Here is a 27,980-nt window from a genome sequence, read left to right as displayed (position 1 = left end):
ATATCTGGAGGAAGGCACTTTCAAACAGAGACCAAGAAACACAAAGGCCTAGAGGCTGGCATGTGTTCGGCCCGTCAAGTACCCAGTAGGTATCCAGAACACGAGTTCCTCTGCAGCAGTGATATTTCCAGCAGCCAAAGCTGTACCGCCTCTCATCTCCTTTATTCTAGATTCTGTGGAGCATGTCACCAGCTCCCTCTCTTTCTTCTAGATTCCCATAACACACTCTCTCTTTCCTTCTCCTACTTTTAGCCCAAGGCTAGATTCTCCCATGCTTAAAGTGTCCTCTTTTTAAGTTAACATGTCCTGAGAGCTAAATATGTGTCAAGCACTTTGCTAAATAGTTTGTGTATCTGATTTGATTCTCACAGAAATCCTACCATATAGTTATTATCGTGCTCCAATGTGGAAACAGCTTTGAGAGGTTAATATGGTCAAGTTCACATGGCTAATGAGAGGCTGAGGTAGACCCGGAACCCAAGCCATCTTATATTATGGCTAACAGATTCCCCACTATCCTCTGTCCCTTCCTTGTTAATTGAAGAAGGACCCCACAAGCCTGTTGATGAATAGGTTCAATAGTCTCTTTCAGGGAAAATCAATTTTCCTAAAGGGATGATTCCCAACCCCAGCCTTCCAGAACTTCTAGATGTTCATATTCATTCATTCATTCAACAATTGTTGAGCACCAACTATATGCAAGGATTATGCTACACTCTGGGTATACAGCTAGTTACCAAAAAAAAAAAAAAAAAAAAAGCCTCTGTCTAATGAGTTAAAGGGATATCAAGACCCTGAAAATGAAACTTATTTGCTCCGTTTTAAGAGCACATGATGTCATACCAAGAGAATAACAAAATAATTATAAATAAACCATTACTACCAGGATATCTCAGTTGCAAAGAGAGGTTGAAAATCCCCTCTCTGAAGAAGAGGCAAAGTCTAAAGCAGTCTGCCTTTGTCATAATCAGGGCCTATTTACTATCCCCATGAGAATTCTCTCTACAATAGATTTCCAGGTATCCTAGCCTAAGAATTAAGAGGCATTAGGTCCAAATGTATTATTTATTAAAGGTTTCCATCTATGTGCATTTTTACTACTTGGAGGTTGAGAGGCTACAAACTAAATTTCCAAAACCATAAAAACTTAAAATGCTACTGTGTTACAAAGAAATTACTCCTTCATTTCCTGCCTCTTTCACCCTTACTGGAGCTTTACCTTTCCCCTTTCCTCTGTGCATTCTGGGTTCTATGTGCCCATGTGACTGAGTGACTAGCAACCACCCAGACTATATCGATGCATTCTTACGCTTCATAGAGGATTAAGTCCTGTCCTTCCACTACAGACTGCAGGCTGGCAAAACCAAGAAGCATTCAGAATATTGCACTCTGTAAGGCAGCAATGAATTTTATGAAGTTTAAATGATCTCTAGTGACTTTGGGGGAGAAAATCCCAGCTACCACAATCAGCATTGTAGAATAGAATTTTCTGGGATGACAGAAACATTCTATGTCCGTACTGTTCAATACAGTAGCCCCTAACAATGGCGGTGGAGCGTTTGAAAGGTGGCTAGTGTGACTGAGGAACTGAATTTTTATCCCATTTAATTTTAATTAATTTAAATTTTAAAGCCTGCATTTGGCTGGTGGCTCTCATACTGGTCAGTGCAGACACATCGGAGAAAGACTTTTCATTATTTTTAAATACACTTAATGGCATTAAGACTGCTAAATTTCTAAACTAATTTTTTTCATAAAACAGTAATTTCATAATCTCGTCTTGGGGCTTCTACTGCTAATAAAAAGGTGGCAGTAACTTGATTTCTTGTAAAATTACATTTTCCTTTTGAATGACAATTGCAGATTTTATAGCTTGTTCATTAATGCCACAGAATTAAATGCCCTAAAGTGTTTACATTTACCAGTGCAAGATTTAGAGGGCGCACAGAATTTAGAATTCAAGATGAGATTCCACCTAAAAAGCAGAAGAAAAGCATTTCAGTCCATCAATGAATGAATGGCTAAACAAAATGTAGGCTATACATACAATAGAATATTATTCCCTTAAAAAGGAAGGACATCCTGACACATGCTACAATGTGGGTGAGCCTTGAAGACATTATGCTGAGGGAAATAAGCCAGTCATAAAAGGCCCATATGATTCCACACGTAGGAGGTCCCTAGATTCATAAAGACAGAAAGTAAAATGGTGGTCGCCAAGGGCTGGATTGAAAGAGTGATGGGTAGTTATTGTTCAATGGGTACAGAGTTTCCGTTACGGAGATGCAAAACTCTGGCGATGGATGGTGGTGACGACCGAGCAACAGTGTGAATGTAATCAATGTACACTTAAAAATGGTTAAAATGATAAATCTTATGCATATTTTATCACAATAAAACTTTTTAAACAATTCTAAAAAATAAAAAGCATTTCAGATGATGAACACTTGCAGAGCGAATCACACATTACAATGTAGTTACCCCTCAGTCTGACTAAAGCTTGTGCAGAAAAAGAACTAGATTCAGTGAATACTAGACAATCCAAGATTCCTGACAACTCAAGCATCCTGCTTAACTTGAGAGTGTGTGACTGAAGAACTTCTACATTTCATCTCAGAAAAATCTTCACCACTAAGACTGACCTACACAAATATTGAGTTGCCTGAGTACACACCACTGGCAGCACCTGGTAGCAGAAAGACTCTGATCTAACTTAAGAACTTCCGACGAGGGCGCCTGGGTGGCTCAGTTGGTTAAGCAACTGCCTTCGGCTCAGGTCATGATCCTGGAGTCCCGGGATCGAGTCCCGCATCGGGCTCCCTGCTCGGCAGGGAGTCTGCTTCGCCCTCTGACCCTCCTCCCTCTCATGTGCTCTCTCTCATTCTGTCTCAAATAAATAAATAAAATCTTTAAAAAAAAAAAAAAAGAACTTCCGACGAAAGAACACACAAAGTATACAATTCACAAATTGATAATGTGGAGGAGGAGGGAGTTGTCACCATAGTACCTGTTAGATCATGTAAGTAAGGGACATGTCAGAGGTGCTCACAGTGTAACTCTAAGACCCAGAACATACCTTTAGGTAGCAGACATTCAAGAAATGTATTGATTGAATAACTAAATGAAAATAATGAATGATTGAAATGTGTGACTGAATCAATAAATAGCAAAGGGTTCCAGTTTGAGCCCAAACTGGATCTTCACATGTTTGGGCTGGTCAGGAAAACTTAGGGGACATTATATATGAAACCCCTTTACATATGAAACTGAGAAATAGTTTTGCTAAGTGTTAAACATATAAGCTTGATTTAATAACAATGTTTCAGTCATCAGAATGGAAGAATGATTTTGAGAACATCAAGATTTGTGTTACTCAGAATCGTCTTCCATTCCAACGCTCACAGTCTTTCTGTGAGTCCTAAGAAGAGAAGAAGCCAAGTCAAAAAGTCAGATTTACTGAAATGTCTATAACACGTTGGAAGCCCTCATCAGTACATCATCAAGACCAAAGACTGGAGGTGGGAAGAGATTTGTGATGCAGTAGGATGGCTGGTAGCTCTCTTTAGTTGATGCCAATGGATTCAACAGTGATGGCAGGCATAAGGGTGCACCAATAGCTTTGCAGAGAAAGCTTTGAGAGTTACTAGAAATTGCATATGACACAGACCTCAGTGCCGTCAAAATGGACATCAGTGAAAATATTATATGCAGACAGCTGCATATAATTTCATGCATTTCAAGTTCCCATTGTCACAGTCTGAAAGAATGTTCACAATTAAGAAATGCATCCTAAGGAGTTTCAGAAATATTTCAGGGAATTTTTGTGGATTCCTAGAAGTGGATAAAGTCAAAAGTTCAATAATTATTCTCCATTATCATATTGTGCCCCTCGATTGATGTTAACAGAAAATGGCATATTTACACTTGAACACTGACAGGAAATGTCAGTGGTCCCATTTTTGATGGCACATAGCCATCAAGGAAGAAAGAAAAGGACCACACTTCCCTGTCTCCCTTGCAGTTATGAATGACCATATAACTCAATTCTAGCCAAAGAATGTGAGCAGAAGTAAAATATGCACCCCCAGGGAATATTTGGCAAATCTAGAGTTATTTTGGTTGTCACAGCTGGGGGTGGGGGGGGAAGATGCTACTGGCATCTAGTGGGTAGAGGCCAGGGATGTTGCTAAACATCCTACAACGCACAGGACATCCTCCCTTCCAACAAAGAATAATCTTGCCCAAAATGTCAATAGTGCCAACGTTGAGAAACTCTGAATTAAAGGGAAGAGACATATCCTCCCCTTCTTTACCCCTGTCAGGTTGGCACTGGGACATAATAATAGTGATCCACGTTGGACCATAGGGATGGAAGCCACATGCTGGAGATGACAAAGCAAGTCAGGAGCCTGGTCCTTTAGAGTTTTACAGTGCAGAGACACCACAGCATCTCAGACTTTAAATGAGAGTGGAAGTAACCTTCATTCTTCTTTAATATACTGTTATTTTGAGTCCCTATTTCACACACCTAAGGCTATATTCTAACAAATACAGAAGCTAAATTTTACTGAGAGTCCTTTCAGGTGGAATGCCAAAAAAGAAGAAAAAACTCCCAGGGAGCAAAAATCTTTTCTTTGTTCTTTAGCATCTTGTAGCAGAACTCTCTTTGGGGAAATCCTCCCATTCCCAATTCTCTGCCAGCTCCATCGGGTGGGAATGATCCCACTCGTCACCTGCATGGAGGACTTTGATTAACTTAAGTGAAATCTCACAACCCCAGCTCCCTGGCCATGGTGATTATCTCTGAGAAAGATAAGCTTTCACTGTTCACTGGATTTTGTAGCTGAAAATATGCAGCTCAGGAATGCTGCCACCATCTCGTCTTGGTAAAGAAGCAGCCCAAAGATGAAGCTGGCACACAAAGGAATAAAAAGTTGAGAGGTGATAAGAAAACCATCATTTGATACCCCAGATCAAACTGTGTCTATGACAAGTCCTACCTCTGGCCCTTTAAATATATAAACCAATCAAGGTGAAGTTTACACAAATTTGGGTTAGGTATTCTGTTCCCTTGCAACTGAAAGTTTCCTAAAAGATACAGAAAGGTTTATGGTAGAAAAAGTTCTGATAAGAGAGGGTTCCCTGGGGCGCCTGTGTGGCTCAGTCATTAAGCATCTGCCTTCGGCTCAGGTCATGATCCCAGGGTCCTGGGATCGAGCCCCACATCGGGCTCCCTGCTCCGCGGGAAGCCTGCTTCTCCCTCTCCCACTCCCCCTGCTTGTGTTCCCTGTCTCGCTGTGTCTCTCTCTGTCAAATAAATAAATAAAATCTTAAAAAAAAAAAAAAAAAAGAGAGAGAGAGTTCCCTTTTGATTTCACTCAAGGGTTAGGACATCATCTGCAAAGTTTCCTGTGGCAGGAAAACAATTACAACAGACGTTTTGCTGCTGCCTGATGTATATTTTCTAGGGGAAGTGTGTGTGAAGAGATTGGAATCATTAATGTTTCTTGGTGTGATATACCTCTCTTAGACTTAAGAAATAGTGCTGCTACCTTCACACGGGACAGACCAGCTTCTCTTCACCATACCTAACCACACACATATTCAAATAATCAGAGGGACTGTTTTCCTGTGCTTTGTCATCCTTGTGCTTAATCGTTGGTCAAGACTGGAGATGTTTAGCAATTATTCTGATTATGTTTACTCAATTTCCCTAGGAATCATGAACTGTCAGCCCCAGGTAAACGGAAGTTTGTATTGGGGTTTCTTAAACTTCCACTTCATTTGCCTTTTTCTTATTTCGCAGTTCCAGGTTTCCAGCCATTGCCTAGCACCCTGTTTTGTGCTCCACTAGCTGTCAACTTCAAGGGAACGCTAGGAAACAATTCATGCTTTGAAGACTCACTACTCTAATGATATGATTTTAGGAAAGAGCCATGGCAGTTAATCTTGGCAATGTTTTCAGACTAGAAGACTTGATCCATCAAATGAGACAAAGAATATGCTCTTTGTCCATGATAAGAATTTGAGTAGCCTTGTTATCCTGTATTGTTAAAGGTAGTAGTCAGCCCGTGTGGTTGTTCTTGATCTTCATGTGTAGCAGTGGTCATGTTGTTCCTGATTCTAATATGTGGAGACCACTGTTACCCCAGGCCTAGCCTGTATTTGCTTTAGCAGCTGCGACATAATAGCTGGGGAACCTAAGGAAAGGTTACTTGCCTCTCTGCAACCCAGTTTCCTCCTCTTCAGAATGAGAAGAGATGGGAAGATTTTTTTTTTTTATTGAGTCCTCTGACAATTGCAGGGTTTCGATTCTAAGTGTCATGTCTTAAAAGCCGGAAGCTTTAGAGTCTTAGCAATCTACATTCCAGAGGTTGGGGAAAGGAAAAAAAAAAAAAAAGACAAAGAGAGCTGCCAGGGGTAGTACAATTCAATCTAAGACTTGAGGCCAAAGAACAGCTGCAAATGGATAAAGCACACACCTTTCACACATCAGATATTCTACAGAACTAGCTACTACACTGTTCATAAATAATTCAAATGAAGATTTCTCACCTGGCAGAGCAGCTACCTTGAAATTTTTGTTGAACTACACTCACTCTTGCCTCAGGGCCTTTGCACATTGTGTTCTTTCTACTTGGAACATTCTATCACCTCTCTTTGTCCTGCTATTACCCATACCTCCCATGATGCTTAACAACATTTCCCATATTACTTTCTCATGAGAGCTAAAAGATCAGCTCTCAATCTAGTCATCATTTTTGTGGAAAACCTTCCCCAACCACAACCCTTCTTGATCCAACCATCCCAAAGTTCCCTTCTCAAGTATAGCCTTTATCAAACTGAAATTAATTTGTCTACATACTATTTACACAAGAGTGTAAGTTTCATGAGGCACAGGGATCATAACTGTTATATGCAAACATTAAGTACTTGATAAATACTTGTTGAAAGAAGGAGGGTAAGACAGATGGATGGTTGAATAGTGGGAAGGATGAATAGATTAGTACAGTGAATCTCCTCATTCTTGCCCTTTGCAAATTTAAAAGATGACAGGCCCATCTACTATTGGAAAGCTTTTTTCATGTTCAAAGTATTTTCACACCTGTTACTTTATCTTACCTTTCTTTTTTTTATTTAAATTCAATTAGCCACCATGTACATCCTTAGTTTCAGATGTAGAGTCCAGTAATTCATCAATTGCATATTAACATCCAGTGCTCATCACATCACGTGCCCTCCTTAATGCCCATCCCCCAATTACCCCATCCCCCCACCCACCTCTCCTCCAGCAGTGAGAAAGAAAACAAGGGAAGATCTCTCTTGTAAAATGTAAGTGTAGGATACCATCCTTGGTGCCTCAGGCACCATGGCTTCTTCCCTTGCTGTCAAGGAGGAAGAAAAGCACCCCCTGGACTTAACACTGCCCACTTCAGATTTCCCCACCAGTGTCTCAGGAAACCAATGAGCAAACTAATGTGTCTTCTTACTCCTGTGAACCTGTAGATCTCAAACTCCTCTTCAAACAATGATGAAGTGTCTCTCTGCTTGGTGCCAAGACCATCAATACAATCACTTCACTACGACAGATGATCCTATCTACTCAAGGAAGTTCATATATGTTGACCGTGTTGGATTCAGCTGCCTCTGCCTTTCATAAGGCCCATATATATTCCCCAACTGACCAATATTGACCCATAGGTAGGGACATCTCTTCGCCCCTATTCAGCAGGAAGAGGTTACGGAAGATAAGACCCTCTGCATTCCCCAACCTTAAAGAATTAAGAGTCAAAATTGTTCAGAGGAGAAATGTTGAGGGAGCAGAAGGCAAACTGAGGACAAAGCACAAGCTGACACCTGGCAAACCCCCTCCCCACTCCTGGGTGGGATACGTGTGACATTCCTCCAGGAAACTTCCAACTATCTTAATGTGAATGCTTTTCCAGAGGGAAAAACAACTTTAGCTTGATAATCGCAAGGCCTCCAGTATCCTGAGGGTCTTCTTTAGTTTATGAAAGTCCTTTTGGACACCTCCCTTTATCTTTATCTCCCTCAACCCCATAGTTTAAATCAGCCCTTCCTCACACCCCAGTGCAGTAGCTCTTTCTGCCCACAGGTCGTGTTCCCGGGCTTTAATAAAACCATCTTTTTGCACCAAAAAAAAAAATAATAATAATAATAAGTGAGTGTAGGGACACCTGACTGGCTCAGTCGGAAGAGCATGTGGCTCTTGTTTGGTGTGGAGATTATTAAAAATAAAAGTCTTCTAAAAAATAAATAAAATAATAAAATAAAATAAAATGTGGGTATAAAGATTGTTTAAAAAGAGAATGCAGAGAGTTCAAAATGACTTAAGAAAATATAGCTGTATATTTGGAAGTCTGGGTTTGTGAACTCCAACTCTGTATTTGTTTTGTTAATCCACATCCCTCAAGTCTTTGAAGCTCAGGGGCTCTAGCACTAAGGAAAGCCACTGAGAAACCCAAGTAGTGTGACTCTCCATATACAACATAAAGTTATTCTACTGCAATCTTTGCATTAGTAAAAATGAAGATATATTCAATGATGTTATCAAGAAAATAAACTAGGTTAATTGAATATAACCTACCTGTAAACGTACATGGTTGCTTGGACGGCACACAACGGCCATGTGTTTTGCATATTGTTGTTTTCTAAGGAAATGTGGATTGCAGTTTTGATTAATTGTACTAATTCTCAGACTCAGACTGAGAACTATGTAATTCTTAGGCCCCTTTCATGTCTTCTATAAGCCTTCTTTGGAGGTCTCGAAAATGACTTTCAAAAACTGAAATTAGTTTTCTTCCTAATCCCCTAGAGACCAATGCAGTGAATTTCATCATGCCACGATGATTAAAAATGCTAAAATGAGTCATGATATAATTAGGAATTTCTTTGTTCAAATCAAGCCCTATGAACTACATCTAACACTGGTTCCATTTATAAAAGCAGTCCATCCTTCATGATGCTGAAGACGAATTTTGGCAAGGGGACATAAAAATATTATAACTTTAGGTATATTTATTAGTCAGTCAAACTTTTCTTGGTTTTGGGGGTTTTTTTTGTTTTTTTTAAGGTAAATCGTGGTAAAGTATCCCAGGTGATTTAGCCCCTTATACAAAGACATACTAGGAGAGAACAAAAAAAATTATGAAAATTGTAGGGAAACCAGAATAGCTGAAACACAGATGACAAAAGGAAGAAACTTTTACTGTCTTAGCAGCTGGTAGAACAATTTCTCCAGGAGGGTAACACCATTATTTTCAAGAAATATTTTAACAAGCTACTTGGAATGAGAGGTAAGACCCCAAGGGACATATTCAAGCTAAAAATGATGGCACTAAGCAAGAATGAAATCTCAAAATAGAAGGACACTTTGTTTTGTTGAACCCTTGGATGGAGCTGGGAATGTATATTTATAAACAGGAGCTGGGGCAAAGCCAAATCATTCAGGATAATAAAGAGATGAGTGTAAAGAGCTTGGTGCAGGGACACAAGAAGAGGGCGTATAGATCCAGGAAGGCTATATACCTTGGAGGAAAAGTAGAGACAAAGGGAAAAAAAATCCTAGGAGTGTTAGAGCTGAGAAGGAACTCTGGGGAAGAAATGTCAAATAGTGAGTTGGGGGGTTGTTGCTATACCACACATGCTAGAAAAGCCCTTTCGTCTTCTCTGTGAATTCTGTATTTCTTACCAAGACTTTTGTAGAAGTGGGCTCAAGATGGAGAATGTGAAGATATGCAAAAGCTCTATGTCCATGCGGGTGTAAAATAAAAACAAGGGTTGCTTTCGTAGAGGAGACAGCTGGCATCTGGGCTTATATGCAGTGTAAGGGGAACGTGAGAAGGGATGAGCCTGGAAGAAGCAGCAGGATGATTTCATGACAGGTCATGTGTGCCATTTTAAAATGTATGCCCCTTGGGGCACCAGGGTGGCTCAGTCGGTTAAGCATCCGACTCTTGATCTCAGCTCAGGTCTTGATCTCAGGGTTGTGAGTTCAGGCCCTGTGCTGGCTCCATGCTGGGCATGGAGACTACTTAAAAAAAAAAAAAAAAGTATGCCCCTTATCTTAGGGCAAATAAAGAACAGTTACAAAGATTTAAGAAGAAAAATGATACAATCAGGGTTATAGTTTAAAAAGATGACTCTAAGTATTGGAAGTCCTAGCCACAGCAATCAGACAACAAAAAGAAATAAAAGGCATCCAAATCAGCAAAGAAGAAGTCAAACTCTCACTCTTTGCAGATGAGATGATACTTTATGTGGAAAGCCCCAAAGACTCCACCCCAAAACTGCTAGAACTCATACAGGAATTCAGTAAAGTGGCAGGATATAAAATCAATGCACAGAAATCAATGGCATTCCTATACACCAACAAGACAGAAGAAAGAGAAATTAAGGAGTCGATCCCATTTACAATTGCATCCAAAACCATAAGATACCTAGGAATAAATCTAACCAAAGAGACAAAGGATCTGTACTCAGAAAACTATAAAATACTCATGAAAGAAATTGAGGAAGACACAAAGAAATGGAAAAACGTTCCATGCTCATGGATTGGAAGAACAAATATTGTGAAGATGTCAATGCTACCTAGAGCAATCTACACATTCAATGCAATCCCCATCAAAATACCATCCACTTTTTTCAAAGAAATGGAACAAATAATCCTAAAATTTGTATGGAAACAGAAAAGACGCCGCATAGCCAGAGGAATGTTGAAAAAGAAAAGCAAAGCTGGTGGCATCACAATTCCGGACTTCAAGCTCTATTACAAAGCTGTCATCATCAAGACAGCATGGTACTGGCACAAAAACAGACACATAGATCAATGGAACAGAATAGAGAGCCCAGAAATGGACCCTCAACTCTATGGTCAACTCATCTTTGACAAAGCAGGAAAGAATGTCCAATGGAAAAAAGACAATCTCTTCAACAAATGGTGTTGGGAAAATTGGACAGCCACATGCGGAAGAATGAAACTGGACCATTTCCTTACACCACACACAAAAATAGACTCCAAATGGTTGAAAGACCTCAATGTGAGACAGGAGTCCATCAACATCCTAAAGGAGAACACAGGCAGCAACCTTTTTGACCTCAGCTGAAGCAACTTCTTCCTAGAAACATCGCCAAAGGCAAGGGAAGCAAGGGCAAAAATGAACTATTGGGACTTCATCAAGATAAAAGCTTTTGCAAAGCAAAGGAAACAGTCAACAAAACCAAAAGACAACCAACAGAATGGGAGAAGATATTTGCAAATGACATATCAGATAAAGGGCTAGTATCCAAAATCTATAAAGAACTCATCAAACTCAACACCCAAGAACAAAGAATCCAATCAAGAAATGGGCAGAAGACATGAACAGACATTTTTCCAAAGAAGACATCCAAATGGCCAACAGACACATGAAAGAGTGCTCAATATCGCTCGGCATCAGGGAAATCCAAATCAAAACCTCAATGAGATAGCACCTCACACCAGTCAGAATGGCTAAAATTAACAAGTCAGGAAACAACAGATGTTGGCGGGGATGCGGAGAAAGGGGAACCCTCCTACACTGTCGGTGGGAATGCAAGCTGGTGCAGCCACTCTGGAAAACAGTATGGGGGTTCCTCAAAAAGTTGAAAATAGAACTACCCTATGACCCAGCAATTGCACTACTGGGTATTTACCCCAAAGATAGAAAAGTAGGGATCCGAAAGGGTACGTGCACCCCGATGTTTATAGCAGCAATGTCCACAATAGCCAAACTGTGGAAAGAGCCAAGATGTCCATCGACAGATGAATGGATAAAGATGATGTGGTATATATATACAATGGAATATTATGCAGCCATCAAAAGGAATGAGATCTTGCCATTTGCAACGACGTGGATGGAACTGGAGGGTATTATGTTGAGCGAAATAAGTCAAACAGAAAAAGACATGTATCATATGATCTCACTGATATGAGGAATTCTTAATCGCAGGAAACAAACTGAGGGTTGCTGGAGTGGGGGGTGGGGTGGGAGGGATGGGATGACTGGGTGATAGACACTGGGGAGGGTATGTGCTCTGGTAAGCGCTGTGAATTGTGCAAGACTGTTGAATCTCAGATCTGTACCTCTGAAACAAATAATGCAATATATGTTAAGAAAAAAAAAAGGAAGAAGAAGAAGAAGGTAGCGGGAGAGGAAGAATGAAGCGGGGGAAATCGGAGGGGTAGATGAACCATGAGAGACGATGGACTCTGAAAAACAAACTGAGGGTTCTAGAGGGGAGTGGGAGGATGGGTTAGCCTGATGGTGGGTATTGAGGAGGGCACATTCTGCATGGAGCACTGGGTGATATGCACAAACAATGAATCATGGAACACTACATCTAAAACTAATGATGTAATGTATGGGGATTAACATAAGAATAAAAAAAAGAAGAAGAAGAAAAAAAAAGATGACTCTAGCAGCAATTCAGAAAATGGGTTGGAGGAAGCAATGGTAGAGACAAAGGAGAGTTGCAAAGCCTTGCAGCAATCGAGGCAAGATATGTTAATGACCTATGATGGTTAGAGTAACAGTGAAGATGAGGAGAACTGGACAATCTAGACACATTAAAAAGTTAGAATCAGTAGGTCTTGATGATTGATTGGATGTAGGCAAAAGGATTATCAACCTTATGGTTTGCCCAGGACTAAAGAGGTTCCCAAGACATGAGACTTTGAGTTTCAAAATTAAGAATGTTCCAGGCAAGCCATTCCAGTTTTTACAGACCTGTGGGAGTCCTATGGATATGGAATTTTTCATACTAACACCAAGAAAGCCCTGGGAAAATGGGAATGAATTTGTCACCCTAATGGGGTTGAAGCTGTAGGTGAGTGAGTGTGGCACCTAATTTTTGGTGCCACTGGTATCTCCAGTCACTGAGATTGGCAAGGCAAGAAAAGAAACAGATTCAGGTGGGAAGAAAATGTTGAGTTTTATTTTTGGACATGTCCAGCTTCAGGGGTTTATAGAATACCAAAGAAGAAATGTCTAGCAGACAATTAGGTCCTTTTAAGAATCTGGTACTTGACAGTTTCTCTTACAATGATCCCCTAAGAGTCATGCTGTAAGAAGCAATGAACTCTCCTCTTCCTCTCCGCCATCTGCTTGGCTGCCACAAAGCAGCAACCATGTATGAATGCATTTCCATCCATGCTGACCAGGCTGGTGTCCAGATTGGCAATGCCTGCTGGGAGCTCTATTGCCTGGAACATAGCATTCAGCCCAATGGCCAGATGCCAAGTGACAAGACCATTAGGGAAGGAGATGACTCCTTCAACCTCTTCTTCAGTGAGACAGGTGCTGGGAAGCATGTGCCCAGGGCCAGGTTTGTAGACCTGGAACCCACGGTCATTGATGAAGTTCGCACTGGCCCCTACCCCCAGCTCTTCCACCCTGAGCAGGTCATCACAGGGAAGGAAGATGCTGCCAACAACTATGCCAGAGAGCACTACACCACCTGGCAAGGGGATCACTGACCTTGTCTTGAACTGAATTTGGAAACTGGCTGACCAGTGCATAGGTCTTCAGGGCTTCTTGGTTTTCCACAGCTTTGGAGCAGGAACTGGTTCTGGGTTCACCTCCCTGCTGATGGAACATCTCTCTGTCAATTATGGCAAGAAGTCTAAGCTGGAGTTCTCCATTTACCCAGGCCTCCAAGTTTCCACAGCTGTAATCGAGCCCTAAAATTCCACCCTCACTACGCATACCACCTTGGGGCACTCTGATTGTGCCTTCGCAGTAGACAATGAGGCCATCTATGACATCTGTCGTAGAAACCTTTGTATTGAATGCCAACCTACACTAACCTAAATAGGTTGATAGGTCAGATGGTGTCCTCCATCACTGCTTCTCTCAGATTTGAGGGAGCTGTAAATGTTGATCTGACAGAATTCCAGACCAACCTGGTGCCCTATCCTCATAGCCACTTCCCTCTGGCCACCTATGCCCCCATCATCTCTGCTGAGAAAGCCTACCACGAACAGCTTTCTGTAGCAGAGATCACCAATGCATGCTGTTGAGCCAGCGAACCAGATGGTGAAATGTGACCCTTGCCATGGTAAATACATGTCTTCTGCCTGTTGTACCATGACAATGTGGTTCCCAAAGATGTCAGTGCTGCCATTGCCAACATCAAAACCAAGTGTACCATCCAGTTTGTGGACCAGTGCCCCACTGGCTTCAAAGTTGGCATCAATTACCAGCCTCCTATTGTAGTACCTGATGGAGACCTGGTCAAAGTACAGCGATCTGTGTGCATGCTGAGCAACACCACAGCCATCGCTGAGGCCTGGGCTCACCTGGACCACAAGTTTGACCTGATGTATGCCAAACGTGCCTTTGTTCACTGTTATGTGGGTGAGGGCATGGAGGAAGGAGAGTTTTTTGAGGCCCATGAGGACATGGCTGCCCTTGAGAAGGATTATGAGGAAGCTGGTATAGATTCTGTTGAAGGAGAGGGTGAAGAAGGAGGAGAAGAACACTAAAGTTAAAAATGTCACAGAGGTGCTGCTTTTACAGGGAAGCTTGTTCTGTTTTGAATATTGAAAAGTTGTGCTCTGTTAATTTGTGGATAGCTGTGTATACTCTCATATACAATTACTGACCTATGCTTTAAAACACAATGCTTTGTTACAGACCCAAGCTGTCCATTTCTCTGATGGGCATGAATAAAGTATTCCCCTTGTCTTAAATGAATAAAAGGAAAAAAGAAAAAGAGAAAATTAGATTTTTTTTTTAAAGATTTTATTTATTTGACAGAGAGAGACACAGCGAGAGAGGGAACACAAGCAGCAGGAGTGGAGGAGGGAGAAGCAGGCTTCCCGCTGAGCAGGGAGCCCAATGCGGGGCTCGATCCCAGGACCCTGGGATCATGACCTGAGCCGAAGGCAGACACTTAACGACTGAGCCACCCAGGCACCCTGAGAGAAAATTAGATTTAAAATATAGTTTGGAAGTTATTGGCATATAGATGGCACCTGAAGCTATGTAAATAAATAAGACTGCCCAGGGATGGTTTACACCAGAGAAGAGGAAACGAGAGGGAAGGGAAGTGAGGATAGAACCCTGGGAAACACCAATATTTACAAGATATATAAAGGTGACTGAGATGTAGCAGCTATAATGGCAAGATAAAAATTAAGAGTACATTGTCTAGAATTCAGGGCAAGACAATGCTGGAAGGATGTGAGGTCAATGTCAAGTGCTGCACACAGATCAGGTAAGATAAAGGCTGAAAATTATCCTTTGGATTTAACAACATGGTCATTATTGATCTCGTTGAAAGCAGTTTTAAGAGAAATGGGAGAGAGGAGTTAGACTGAAGAATGAATGGCAGATAAGAAAACAGAGATGAAAGAAAAAAGAAAAGAAAAGAAAAGAAAAGAAAAGAAGAAAGAAAAAAAGAAAGAAAGAAAGAAAGAGGAAAGAGGAAAGAGGAAAGGGAAAGAAAAGAAGAAAAGAAAAGAAAAGGAAAGGAAAAGAAAAAGAAAAGAAAAAGAAAGAAAGAAAAGAAAGAAAGAAAGACTGTTTCAAAAAGTTTCCAAGGAAGAAAAATATAAATGGAATAGATGAAGGGAGATGTGAGGTTAAGGAAAATGTTTTTTATAATGGGTACCTTAGCCCAAGTCTTCTAGGAAACATGCCTGAAGTGAGGATTAAAACACTGTTCTTCATGGGACACCTGGGTGGCACAGTCAAACAGCCAATTCTTGGTTTCAGCTCAGGTCATGATCTCAGGGTTGTGGGATTGAGCCCTGCGTTGGGCTCTGCACTCAGCCCAGAGTCTGCTTGAGATTTTCTCTCCCTCTCCCTCTGCCCTTCCTGCTTGTGCTCTCTCTCTAAAATAAATAAATAAATCTTAAAACAAACAAACACTATTCTTCATTTGTAAGATGCAAGCCCAGGGAAATGAGGGTAAGGAAAGGAGGAACAAAGCAAGGAGGGACACAAACCAATGTGATGAGCTGCACCAAAGCACTGATTGTCACTTCGTAATGATCTATGAAGACACACAATAGGGTGCTCAGCAGGTGTGTCTGCAGGCCTTTGCAGAGGGCTGTACAAAGGAAGCACACCCCAGAGTAGTCCCCATGGGGTAGGCAGGAGCATTGGAAATTTACTTTATCCCTTGCTACTCTTAAATCTCATTGGCCAATATTCATCCTATAAGAAACTTACTCCTCCACACTTCCAGGCTATGTCATTTAATTCCCTAGCAGTCACCAGGAAGTCGAATTCCATGCCCTGAGTGTAGTTATTAGTCCAATCTGAATGAAACATTCAAGGCACCCTGGAACAGAGAGCTCAGTGTGTGGGCCACGGGAGCCGTGCAGGTTCAAGGCTCCAACTCAGACTGCAGCAAAGGTGCAGTGATGGCAATGGTGACAGAAAATCAGTCAAAATACAGCTTAGAGAAAAAAAGAAATGGAATACATGAAAGCAGAATTAAAAGAAATCATGGATAGAATAAGAAGTTCCAACAGTTAATAGGGATTTCAAAACATCAAGAATCTGAAAGACATAATATTTGAAGACATAATGGCAGATGTTCTAGAATGGAAGAAAAATCCATGTACGGAGCATGGTATTAAATGATGTTGGTGTGCATCTCAGTCTTAGCGCTCTGTCCTACTTATCTCTTGTTTGAGCTAGTGCTGCACTGATTAACTTCAGGCAGGCACACCTTATTATACCTTATCTCATGCCTGTGCTGCTCACTTCTCACTTGTTGCCCTGGGGTTTCTGGATTGATATCAAGGCACAGATGCTATGGTACCAAATATGAAAACGCCATAAGTGAAAGGGAGTTAACCTTCTATGGGGTGACTCTTTGACATCATTTTTCCTCCACCAACCACAAACTTTCAGTGCCAGGTGCTAAACAACACTCACGGGGATAGAACTCCAGGCAGAGGTCTTCAGTCACATTATCAAGTGAGCTGGTACAGTGGGCACGGGGATAAAGCTGGAAGCCATTCCACACCAGGCTAGCTTACTGTACACAGAAGTGACTGCAAACTATATAAATATACTCAACTAAATGATTCCCCAATTAAATTAGATCCCCAAAACACTTCCAATATCACCCACCTCAAGGGTAAATATGAAAGAGGATATTAGTCTGGGTTCTCCAGAGAAACCAAAAGGATATATATCTATATAGAAAGAGATTTGTTTTAAGGAATTGGTTCATACCACTGTGAAGGTGATCTCAAGACCCACAGTCTGCAAACTGGAGATCCAGGAGAAGTAATGGTGTAGTTCCAGTCCAAAAACCAAGGTTGAAGATCCAAGAGGAGCCCATGTTTCAGTTCAAGTCTGAAGGCAGCAGATTTGAGTGAAGTCTCAGCTCAACACTCAAGCAAAAGGAGTTCCCTCTTACTTGTGGAAGGGTAGGCAATTGGCCTTCAACCAATTGGATGAGGGCCACCTACATTAGAGAGGGCAATCTGCTTTACTCAGTCTACCAACTCAAATGTTAATCTCATCCAAAAACACTCCCACAGATATCCAGCATGACATTTGACCAAATATCTGAGCACTCGATGGTCCAGTCAAGTTAACACATAAAACTAAGAAGTCAAAGTAGAATGGTCTAGTGATTTTAACAAATTGCAGTAAAGTATCCTACTTTTCCAAACTTCACAAAAGCATATGACCATATGAGCATTTTGAAAGGCCGATGTAAGTGAGGGGCCCTGAGGCTAAGCTTCATTAGTTTCAAGCAATGTTGAGTGACCTAGATACTGAGTCTATATAAATATATACCCTCAATACATAGTGTCAAAAGAAAGCACCACTAATACCACTGCTGGTGAGACAGGAGCTTTTCTTCTAAAATTTAGGTTTTGTCTAGTATTTTCAATACATGGGCTAGAACGTACCAGGAATCTGCTCCCACCACAGAGCCTGGGGCTGCCGTACCCGCCTGACCATGTGAGTAAACATTTAACCATCCCAAGTAGTCTTCATTTCATTTCATTCATCACAATAATTGGTATAAATACTTCCTTTCCACTTGAAACAAATAGCACCTCTGGAGTGTTTGGACAATACTAGATTTCTGATCCTTATCAGAAAAAAAGATACCCCCATTGTCATTTGACATTGTAATTGGTTGAAGGATTTTATGCTACGCTACAGGATGCAATATAGTCCTTCCAGGTTTTTAGTTAAACTTGATTTTATTCTTAAAGGAAAAATCATTTGTAATTTTATATTTTCTGTTTCAAGAAACAAGTTTGTACTGTTTCCACAAGATCAACTATCAAGGTAGCTCTGATATCCAGTCCCATGTGAATCAGTCCCATGTGAATCAGCACCACGTACAGAATTGAGCTAGGAAAGTCACTTTCTGAAGGTTTCCAGGGTCCAAACTTTGCAAGTCACCTAAAGGAGGAGGTAGGAAAAGGGATATGTTTACTCTTTGTGTACCTTAGGGAGAACTAGAAGGAAGGTTTCTTCCTCTTCCTCTTTCTGTCCTCCTCCTCCCCTCCCCCCACCTCCTCCTTCTCTTCCTTCTCTCAGTTCTACCAGATGGAGATGTTGGTGATCTGGTAATCCCAGAAGCTCCATAAAAAAAAAGGCAAAAACTTTGAATTGCACCCCATCATACTCCCAATGGAAAGTATATCCTGGAAAAAAGGGTTATAGGTCAAAATCCACTGAGGAGATTCCAAACAAAGACACAAAACAGTCCCTCTTTTAATCCTCTACAATCTCAGTAACAAGAAGACCTTCTCCCTTCCTCAAGGATATCTTCATCCCAGAAGAGGGTACTGTCTAGTCTACTGAAATATTTCCATCCAGTTCCTGCCCTCATGCTCTAGAATCTCAGGGAAATTGAAGGAAAAAATTAATATGAGGAAGACACAAAGATATGGGTAGAAGTTTAGTATGTTAAAGGTAGTATAATAAATCTATGTAGGGACACCAAAAACTGAAATTTGTTTTCTGGTGAAAGACTCAAAACCAAATTCTAGGGGTTTTTTCCACCTTTCCTTAAACTCTCTTAACTGGCACAGCAGATTAATCCATGTTCTCTTTCCCCATTCCCAGATATAAGCCTTATGTCCAAGTACACTGAACATTCCTAGTTAAGACTATATTCTACCACACTTGTACCTTCTCTTCCCACCAGTCAAGTTGTATGCTCATCAAAAATCAGTTTGTGATGTGTTTTCATTATTCTAATTGCTTTATTGAGTTAAAAATTAACTGATGAAGTATATGCAAGAAAAGAGAGGTAGATTTTTTTTATGAAACTTAAACTGAATGCTTTGGTAAAAACTCGATAAAGGCAGTTGCTAAAAAAAAAAAAATCTGCTGTCAAATTAAGTGTAAGTGAGATAAAAAGATTGGTGAAAAACTTACAATCTCAAGGGATACTGCACTAAGATTGCTTTGCAAATGTCTTTAAAGTTTTGTGCAGGTTTCAAGAAACTAAAACTGAAAATCATAGACAGTGAATTATGATTAAGATTAAAGCAAAAATAAAAACAACTTAGAACACTGAGTGGATTCACATTTAAAAAACAAAACAAGGCATTAGCCCAATATCAAAATGTCAGTTGGAGTTTAATATAAAATAGAATGTGAATGTGTGTCTCATTTTGAATGTGTCCCCACTTTGAGGCTTTAAACTGATTACCATTCTCTAGAGCCTTCCACTGTGCAACATTTCCACGCTTATCTTCCAATGTCTTCCAAATGCTGTGAACACAGCATTTCCCAATGCCTGCCCAACAAACCAAACTCTGCAGTCTTAGCAAATTCTACATAATTTTGCCTAACTTAATTTTCTAATTTTATTTTCTAATCATATACTTTATCTGTAGCCCAACCAGACTCACAATTCTCTGGACCCATGTTGTAATTTTAAGCTCATGCTAGTTTCTTTAATTGGAAGAAAGAGAGGAAGGGAAAGAGGAAGGGAAGAAAGGAGGAAGGCAGAAAGGCAGGGAGGAGGGAGGAAGACTTAGCTTCCTGATGAGGAGGCTCCAGTGACAGGTATGAGGCAGTGATGATTTCATCCCATCACAGATGGTCCCAGGGCATCTGACCTCCCACTCAGTTCTAGCTACCCCACTTAGTACATGGATTCACGGTGATGTGCCCAAGTGCTGTCAAATGTGGCAAGTATGAGGAATACATCAACATACATAAATGACATCCATCATGTGGAAGAAAGCAGAATTCAAAAATTCTATAAGCAGAATGTAGGTAGCTAACCTTAAAAAGGAGAGATGTAAATTTTGAGTGATGTAGAGAACTAGTGTTCATTTGACTGTCTTATTCTATAAATTTGCTTAAGTTCACAATAAAAAGAAATTTATAAACATATACAAACTGTTCTACAAGCTGAAGAAGTTAGTTATAAAGTGAATTAGGGGAAACTAAAGTACTCTGGGTTGGGAAGGAAAAGACAGGACCATTAGTTAGCAACCAGTTGAGCCCCAACCTGGGAGTTCTTAAACAACCAACAGACTACGTAATTTCAGAATAATTTCTAAAATAACACATATTCTATCTTTTTAGTCCCTTCGTTTCTTCCTCATTCCTGAACCAAGAGGGAACTAATAATTCAATTGTTTTTCTATCCTTTTGCATTACTTTTCTGCCTGTAATTTTATTTTTCATTGGTTCGATGAAGTTTTTCTAAAAAATGACAGAATTTTGAAAACTCTAAGCTAGAAAAGACCTTGAGCAATTATCTTCCATTTCCCTACTTTTAGACAGCATCACAACAATGCTATCCCAGGCAGATGATGAGCTATGTTATTTTTTAAACCTCCAGAGGAGAAGATGCTACAATCGCCCAACGTTAACTACTCTCACTGTCAGGAAATTCTTCCATATATCATCTCAGTCTCTCATGCTGCTGTTCAAATCAGTTCCCACTCGGCAGAGCTGAGTTCATATTGAGAAGAGCTGGTCTTCGGCCTCCATGTAGCAATTCCTCATTTGCTGCCACTGTAATGTAATGAGATTGAATTTGCTGTATAGCTTTGATTTAGTCCTTAGCTTATATCCTTCTCCAAGCTGATTAACCCCAGCTCCCCAACCTACCCAGAGAGTTCATTCATACTCTTATCTGTACTCCCACATCACTTTGTAAGTATCTCTACCAGAACATTATCACAATTTAGTGTGATTATATGTTTGTCTGACTGTCTCCCCACACCTCCTTCTGTCTTATTTGCGTACCTATCTCTGTGATTGGCATATAATAGGTCCTCAATAAATGACTATTGAATGACTCAATGAATTGCTGAAATGGCATCCAGATAAATCATTTTCTTCTAACCATTCAATCACAGTTGTGGCTGTCTTCTGTTAGTTAAGTTTCTGTTGACAACAAGGAACAGAAACCAACTCTAGTAGTTTGAGCAAAAACAGGGAATTTAGTGCAAGACTAGTAGAATACCTTACCGAATCTAAGGAAGAATTAAACCAAGGCTCCGAAAAGGTAGGAACTAGTACAGTTCCATGTATTTCTTCGGCAGGAGGTGGTGGGTCTCCCTTCCAGAGCAACTTCCAATAACACTGTTGCTCCTCTGGCAAGATTTCCAGTTCGCGAGAGCGACAAACTGATTGGCTTACCTTAGAGCAGATGACAGGCCTAAGCCAGTAAGTCATGGTCCAGGAGACTCGTTCCTAACATTGAGATGGCCTTCAGGGTGGGCAGAAGGAGAGCACATATCTGTGCACGTTGCAGCTCCTTAGAGAAGGGGAACCCTGCAATGTGGATCTACCACAGGAGGTGCCTCCTACAAATACGGATCCTTCAGCCCCACTGTCTCTGTTGAGTTCTTATGAGGATGTCAGAGAGCTGAAGAAACAAGGTAATTCAACCTTACTTTTTTTGCCTATTTTTCTTCCAGCCTCTGGTACCATGATTTAAGAAGATAAAAACCTGTCTTACTCAGTTGAAGTGTAAATTTCCTTTGAACTATGGATCAGTGCTTGAGCTAATGACAAATATTATCACAAGATTTACAGCACAAAGAAAAATCTTTCTTTCTGAAATTCAGTGCACTTTGTATGTCACTGAATTGGTAGCAGACTCATACGTGAGATACTGAATAGCCAGGAATAAATGGGTAGTGGCCAAGACCCCAAACACCCTTCTAGTTGGCTCAGCAAGGTTTCAGCAGCCTATCTTGAGCTTCCTCATAAGGATATCTGCCCCAAAAAAAGACCCTGGAGAAGGAGGGAAGGAACAGTGGGTCAGCTATATACTAATAACACTTGGCAATAATTTAGCAGTTTTCAATTTAAGTCTCTTATCTCTTATCTCACTTTATAATTGAGTTAAACACCTGCAGTACGTGAAAAATAACCACAAATTCTTTCTAGCTCCTCCCACGAAGAGGAGTCCATTTTCCCAGCCCTTGAATAGCGGTTGGCCTTGAGATTTGGTTTGACTGAATAAGGAAGAAGTGACATTGTGTGAATTCCAAGCATAGGCCTCAAGAGATCACATAAGAGGACAAGAAACCATGTGAGAACTTCTAAGTTTGGGGGTGTTTGCTGCATAGAAATACATAATCTATACATCACCAAAACACACAGCTAATTTCAGACTAGAGTAAAAGAACAGGGATCCAATAAGGCATTTACAAAAACATATATTTCAAAGTATCTCTTGCCTTTTATTTGGTATGCATAAATCTATAATCTTCCTTCAAAAAATTTTTATTATTTATACACACACACACCTATATACATATTTTTATAACCCATCAAATTTATAAGCATATTAATCTTGATTTCCTAACATTTTGAAATAATGTTCATACTTAGAATTTGGCTAATCCAGGATCGTTCTTCTCCAGGTTTTTTAAGACATTCAGGCAGTCTATAAAATCTTCTTCCGATGTAAGACCATTTTCAAAATTCTCGCTACTCTTTTTGCATCATTTACTGAGAGAATTAAACTTATGTTTTATAAGTTTCCAGTTCTGTTCTCCTGAGTGAGTTATCTGAAAGTTAACTGGGTAGTTGAAATCTATGGACCATCTCCCTGGTTGTGGAGATTTGGCTTTGTTCCACTTCATCTTCCCTGACTTCTTGATTTGGAGATCTGTCACACGCCCCTGCTGTGAGATCTTCTTTATTCTGTTTTCCTTTTATCTTTACCCAGAGACTTTCAAGAATTCTTCTTTGTTCTTCCTATTTCCATAGTTACTTTGGTATTTCAATATCTTCCTAGGTTTCATCCTGCTAGATAGAGAAGTTTATGGATGCTTAGTTTGAATATGGAATGAGAGCTGGGATACTTAAAGAGTAACACAGAAGCCAGCCTAGAAATTCCCACAGCTGGCCATATCATATACCCTTCTGTACTCATTATTTTACTATATTTTTGATAATATTCTGCTTCTCAAAGACTAAACAAGTCACCATTTCTTGCCTTAAAAAAATCATATTCACTTTCTATGGTTCCATCTTTTATTCATTTTTAACATGAAAAATGAAAAAAATTCATTTTTAATTTTAATTAAAATTTATTCAATTTTAATTTTATTGCCCTGTGTCAGTTTCCAGTTTCTGATCTTTTCTCCCATGATGATTATTTGCTTTCTATTCCTCACTCCCTCGACTCCCCTTCCTCTAAGTCTGGTATCTCCTTTTACCTTAGAAAAGAGATAGTAATCACCCTGATAAACCACAGACAAAAAAAACCCTAAACTCTATGAAACAAGAGTTAGAACATTATTTTAGGAGATTTCTTCAAATCCTACTATTCCTCCATCCACTGGTATACCACAGAACTAGCTGCCCCTATTCACATTCACAACCTGCCCTTCTAAAAAAATAATGCTTTTCTGGAAGAGGGGGTGGGAGAGTGCTCCATGGAAGTACTGAGACACTATTGACTAAAAACATCAAAAAGAAATTCTTCTAATTCTTTTTATATGGAGGTTATTAGATGAGAGGGGAGGGGAGAGAAGGAAAGACAAGCATTTGATCCCATTCTTCAAACAGCACGACTGAGCACTTTGCTAATACAGTTGACATCCACATGCCTCAGTTTCTAACATGCTTTGCATAAATTATCCTATATGTGAAGAGAGCAGGTAGATAATAAATGAACTTTGTCTATGAAAAAAAGACTTTTAATACACTATACATATATAAGAAAAAATTATTTCCATTTTACACCTAAGCAAAAGGGAGTCTGAAAGTTGAAGACCTGCCTAATCTCATACGCCTGGTCTCCTGACCACTATGAACTTTTGTATCACACTCTCTTCCTACAAGGCAAGGATTTATAGAAATCTCTGACTTGAAAGAGTTTACAAATCAATTATGGAAAAATGTCACACACAAAAGAGCAAATAATAGCATCATCATCATCATCACTGCTATTATTTAGTGCTTATCTCGTGCCAGACATTGTTTTACACATAATGATTCATTTAATCCTCTCTGCAGTCTCATCAGACAGGCATTACTTTATCTTCAGTGTAGAGTAGAAGTAACTTCAGAACAGAAAGGTTTAGTGACTTGACTGAGGTCACCAGGAAGGTGAATGGTACCACCAGGATTTGAAGTCAGTTGCCTAGCTCCAGAGTCTATGTGTTGGATTACTATATTCTACTGCCTTTCTATGAAACAGTATACAGAATGCATTCCATATTCATGATTTAATAAGTGTGGTAGGGGGTCAGGGAAATTCATATTGAGGGAAAGAGAGAAGAAAGAAAGAAACAAGGGCAAGCATTCATCTCACCAGAAACAACAACAACAAAAAACTAGTATAGAACAGGAAAGTGGGATAAGATTTATTTAACTGGAAGAAGCTAAGAAAAGATCATGGCAGAAAAGAAAAAGAAAGTCTGTGCTTGGCATTTTCAGGAACTGCCATCGGAACCATTCTGACCAAAGCAGAGGATGTGGGTAAAGGCATAACAACGGAGTGTTAGGTATGAACATGTTGTGGCTGGTCTACAATGAAAAGCTAGGTTTCGATGCAGTAATAAACAATGGGAAACCACAAAGCCTTTTTGGTAAGGAGCTAAAGTCCAAAAATTTGTTTTGCTGTGATAAACGGACTAGATTAGGGAGGGGAAGACACAAGATCTGCAGGAAGGCGTTAAGCAACTCTTGCAATCTTCCCGGGTAGCATGAGGTAACAAGGACTTGAACCAGAGTGATGTGGAGGGGGAGGGGAGGACAAAGAGGCCATAGCTGACTGACATCATTCACAGAAAATTCACAGGTCCTGGTGACAGGATGGGGAAAACGCTGGATTTCCAAGACATGACCCACACCCTTGCACAACAAATACAGTTCTCTGTATGGTTCCTGTAGCATTAGAATTTGCAACCTCTCAAATGTGTAGTTTTGGGGGAGATCAGCAAAGGCATTTGCCTGCAGGAGATGGAAGACCAAAGAACTGCGGCCCCACCCTAAACCATATACAAACCATATACCATAAACATACTACAAGGAATAGAAAAATGAAGGACATGTCCATTAACCGAGAGAGGATTTTTTCAGGAGAAAGGGGCTTTAGCCATTAACAGTGACACCTTGGACAAACAATTTATATTTTCTGAAACTCAGCTTCCTGGTTTGTAAAATGAAACTAATAGGATTTACCCCCCAAAACTGTTGATGCCATTTAATGGGCCATGCTATATAAAACCCTTAGGATAGTGCCTAGCATTGAATAGCTACTAAGTAAATGACAATAATTATAGTTGTAGGTATTCTTTTATGACGCAATCACAGACTTGAGGTGCAAATGCAAGCTAGTGTTTCTGTATTTTTTATTCACACATGTTTGCTGGGCACCTACTAGCTCTGTTGGGAAGCATCAGAAACATATAAAGTATAAACATAGTTTATGTCCTTGAGAAATTCCTTGGTAAGAAGTAGAAGGGTTAGAGTAAAATGTATTAACAGGAGAAGTGGACAATACCATCTAAAAAGAAAAGCTGTAAATCAAAGACTAGGGAGAGACAGAATTCAAGACTGGAATCAAGAAGAGCATGTATGGGAAAATGTCACAAAAGGTGAAAGTGAAAGAATAAGTCTTAGATTATGCTGAATTTGAAATTTCTGGAAAGATACATTTCATGCTCCACAGAATAATGAGTATCCACAAATAATAACTCTGTAACAACTAACTCATGTATCACTTACTACATACCAGGCACTAGTCTAAGACCTTTATACATATTAGTTCGCTTAATCTGCAGAACAACTTCTGACATAGCTTCTATGCTTTCCCTTGTATAAATGAATAAACAAAGGCCCACAGAGGTCAATAATTTGTCTAAAGTTATTCAACTACTAAATGGTGGAGGTACAACTTAAAACTAGGCACCTCAGGCTCCATAGTCCAGGCTCTTAGGGGCATCTGCAATTAGATTCCGGAAGAAGAGAGGTATTTCATGGCAGACAGCTTTCTAAGAGTAAAAGAAAATATAACTCTAATATGGTCAGCTCAGTGTGCTATTTTCCTAGACTAGGTATCCAAGTAGCTTCATGGAATCAGCCCTTCCTCTTTTTCTCATCAGACTTTGCTATCAGGAAAGACTAAAGCAAAACCGTGTTTTTGAAGTTCTGAGGAGAAAATTAACAACCCTTGGGCATGCCTAGGAGCAAGACAAGCCATCTCTGCTTTCCAAGTGAGTGCTGGAATTCTGGAAGACAAAGCTGAATTTGGGAAGTGAAAGACTGACTGTACAAATAATGTTGCAGAATGGGATATGGTTGCTCTTACACTTAAGATATTACAATGAAGAGACCCTTCCAGAGTGAGAACAACTTCACTGAGTCAGGGAAGCGAGAGGTTCCCAATGGCATGCCAAATGGATACCTGACTACTTGACACAATTCAATGACACACCAAAACCACATCAAGACATCCCTGAATACACAAAGCAAAGTCAGGAATAATACCAGGAAAATGTTACTGAGTGCTTATTCTGTGTCAGATATAGTTCCAAGTGCTTTCCATGCAGTATCTAACTTAACCTCCCAATTCTATGTGAGGGGTAGTATGGTTTTCATTTTACAGATGACGAGACTGAGACACAAAGACCACACAGCTAAGGAAGGCTACTGTCAGAATTCAAACCCAAGTAGCCTGACGGAGAGCCCCTGCTAAGCGGAACAATTTATTACATTCAGGTACACATGTAATCTATATTTTTTCTCATTTCTTTTATACCTGGAAGTATGTACCTCTTAATCCCCTTCACCTATTGACTGGACTGATATTTTTCACACAATTCGGAGCACTTTTCAGGCCTTATGAAGGCCTGAGTCAAAAACTCTTGCTCTTAACTGCTGAAGAGCTAACCTCTTCATTAGCCTTTCTTGCCTATTAATCCAGGTTAGGCCTAAATTTTCTCATATTTCAGGATGATATATGGGTTAAAAATATAATTATAGGTATATATATCAGCAATGATGCTAGTTCGTAGACCAATTGAGGAAGAAACAATGATTTGAAATTTGAGTTGGTTAGCAAATATGTCTTTAAGTCTATGAGATTCATTAAGTAGTGATGTTTTCTTTTTATGTGGGGTAATTTTCTGTTAACTTAAGTGGGACAATAAGACAGGGAGTCTATTAAGTATTTTTTTCTACTTAACCAGAACAAACTTTGAATAAAACCAGCATGAAAAACTAAAAGCTCTCCACTAAAGTCATATAACGGTTCACCACTAGATGGAGCAACTAAATTTTAAATTTTTCACTCACGGCAAAACTAAGCTTGTTTTGAATTTAGTCCTGATTTTAGGTCACTTATTTCTTATCTCCTCCCTTTGTTTTTCTTCATCAGATATTTGGACATGTATTATAATCTCTGGCAGAGAACATTTAATAAAAAACATCGTTGCTATTAGTGCATTTCATGTTCATAAACTTAAAGCTCTGTGTGAAAAGATGGACCATAGGCAAATAAAAATTCAGAGT

The 27,980-nt window shown here is 39.9% G+C and overlaps 1 long non-coding RNA gene and 1 pseudogene across 1 annotated transcript in view; one reads left to right on the top strand and one right to left on the bottom strand.

Annotated features, from left to right (window-relative positions):
- Positions 1 to 27,980, bottom strand: part of LOC123859427 (uncharacterized) — a 114,713-nt gene that overhangs the window by 82,358 nt on the left and 4,375 nt on the right. The window lies entirely within an intron of this gene.
- On the top strand, positions 12,960 to 14,524 carry LOC123859425 (tubulin alpha-1A chain-like; annotated as a pseudogene).

The sequence above is a fragment of the Mirounga angustirostris genome, unplaced genomic scaffold (genome assembly GCF_029215605.1).
Source record: "Mirounga angustirostris isolate CCGP_5_RB_7025 unplaced genomic scaffold, mMirAng1.0.hap1 SCAF_4, whole genome shotgun sequence".
Classification (NCBI taxonomy): domain Eukaryota; kingdom Metazoa; phylum Chordata; class Mammalia; order Carnivora; family Phocidae; genus Mirounga; species Mirounga angustirostris.
Note: the sequence above shows the minus strand (reverse complement) of the source record. Positions and strands in the feature narration are given on the sequence as shown.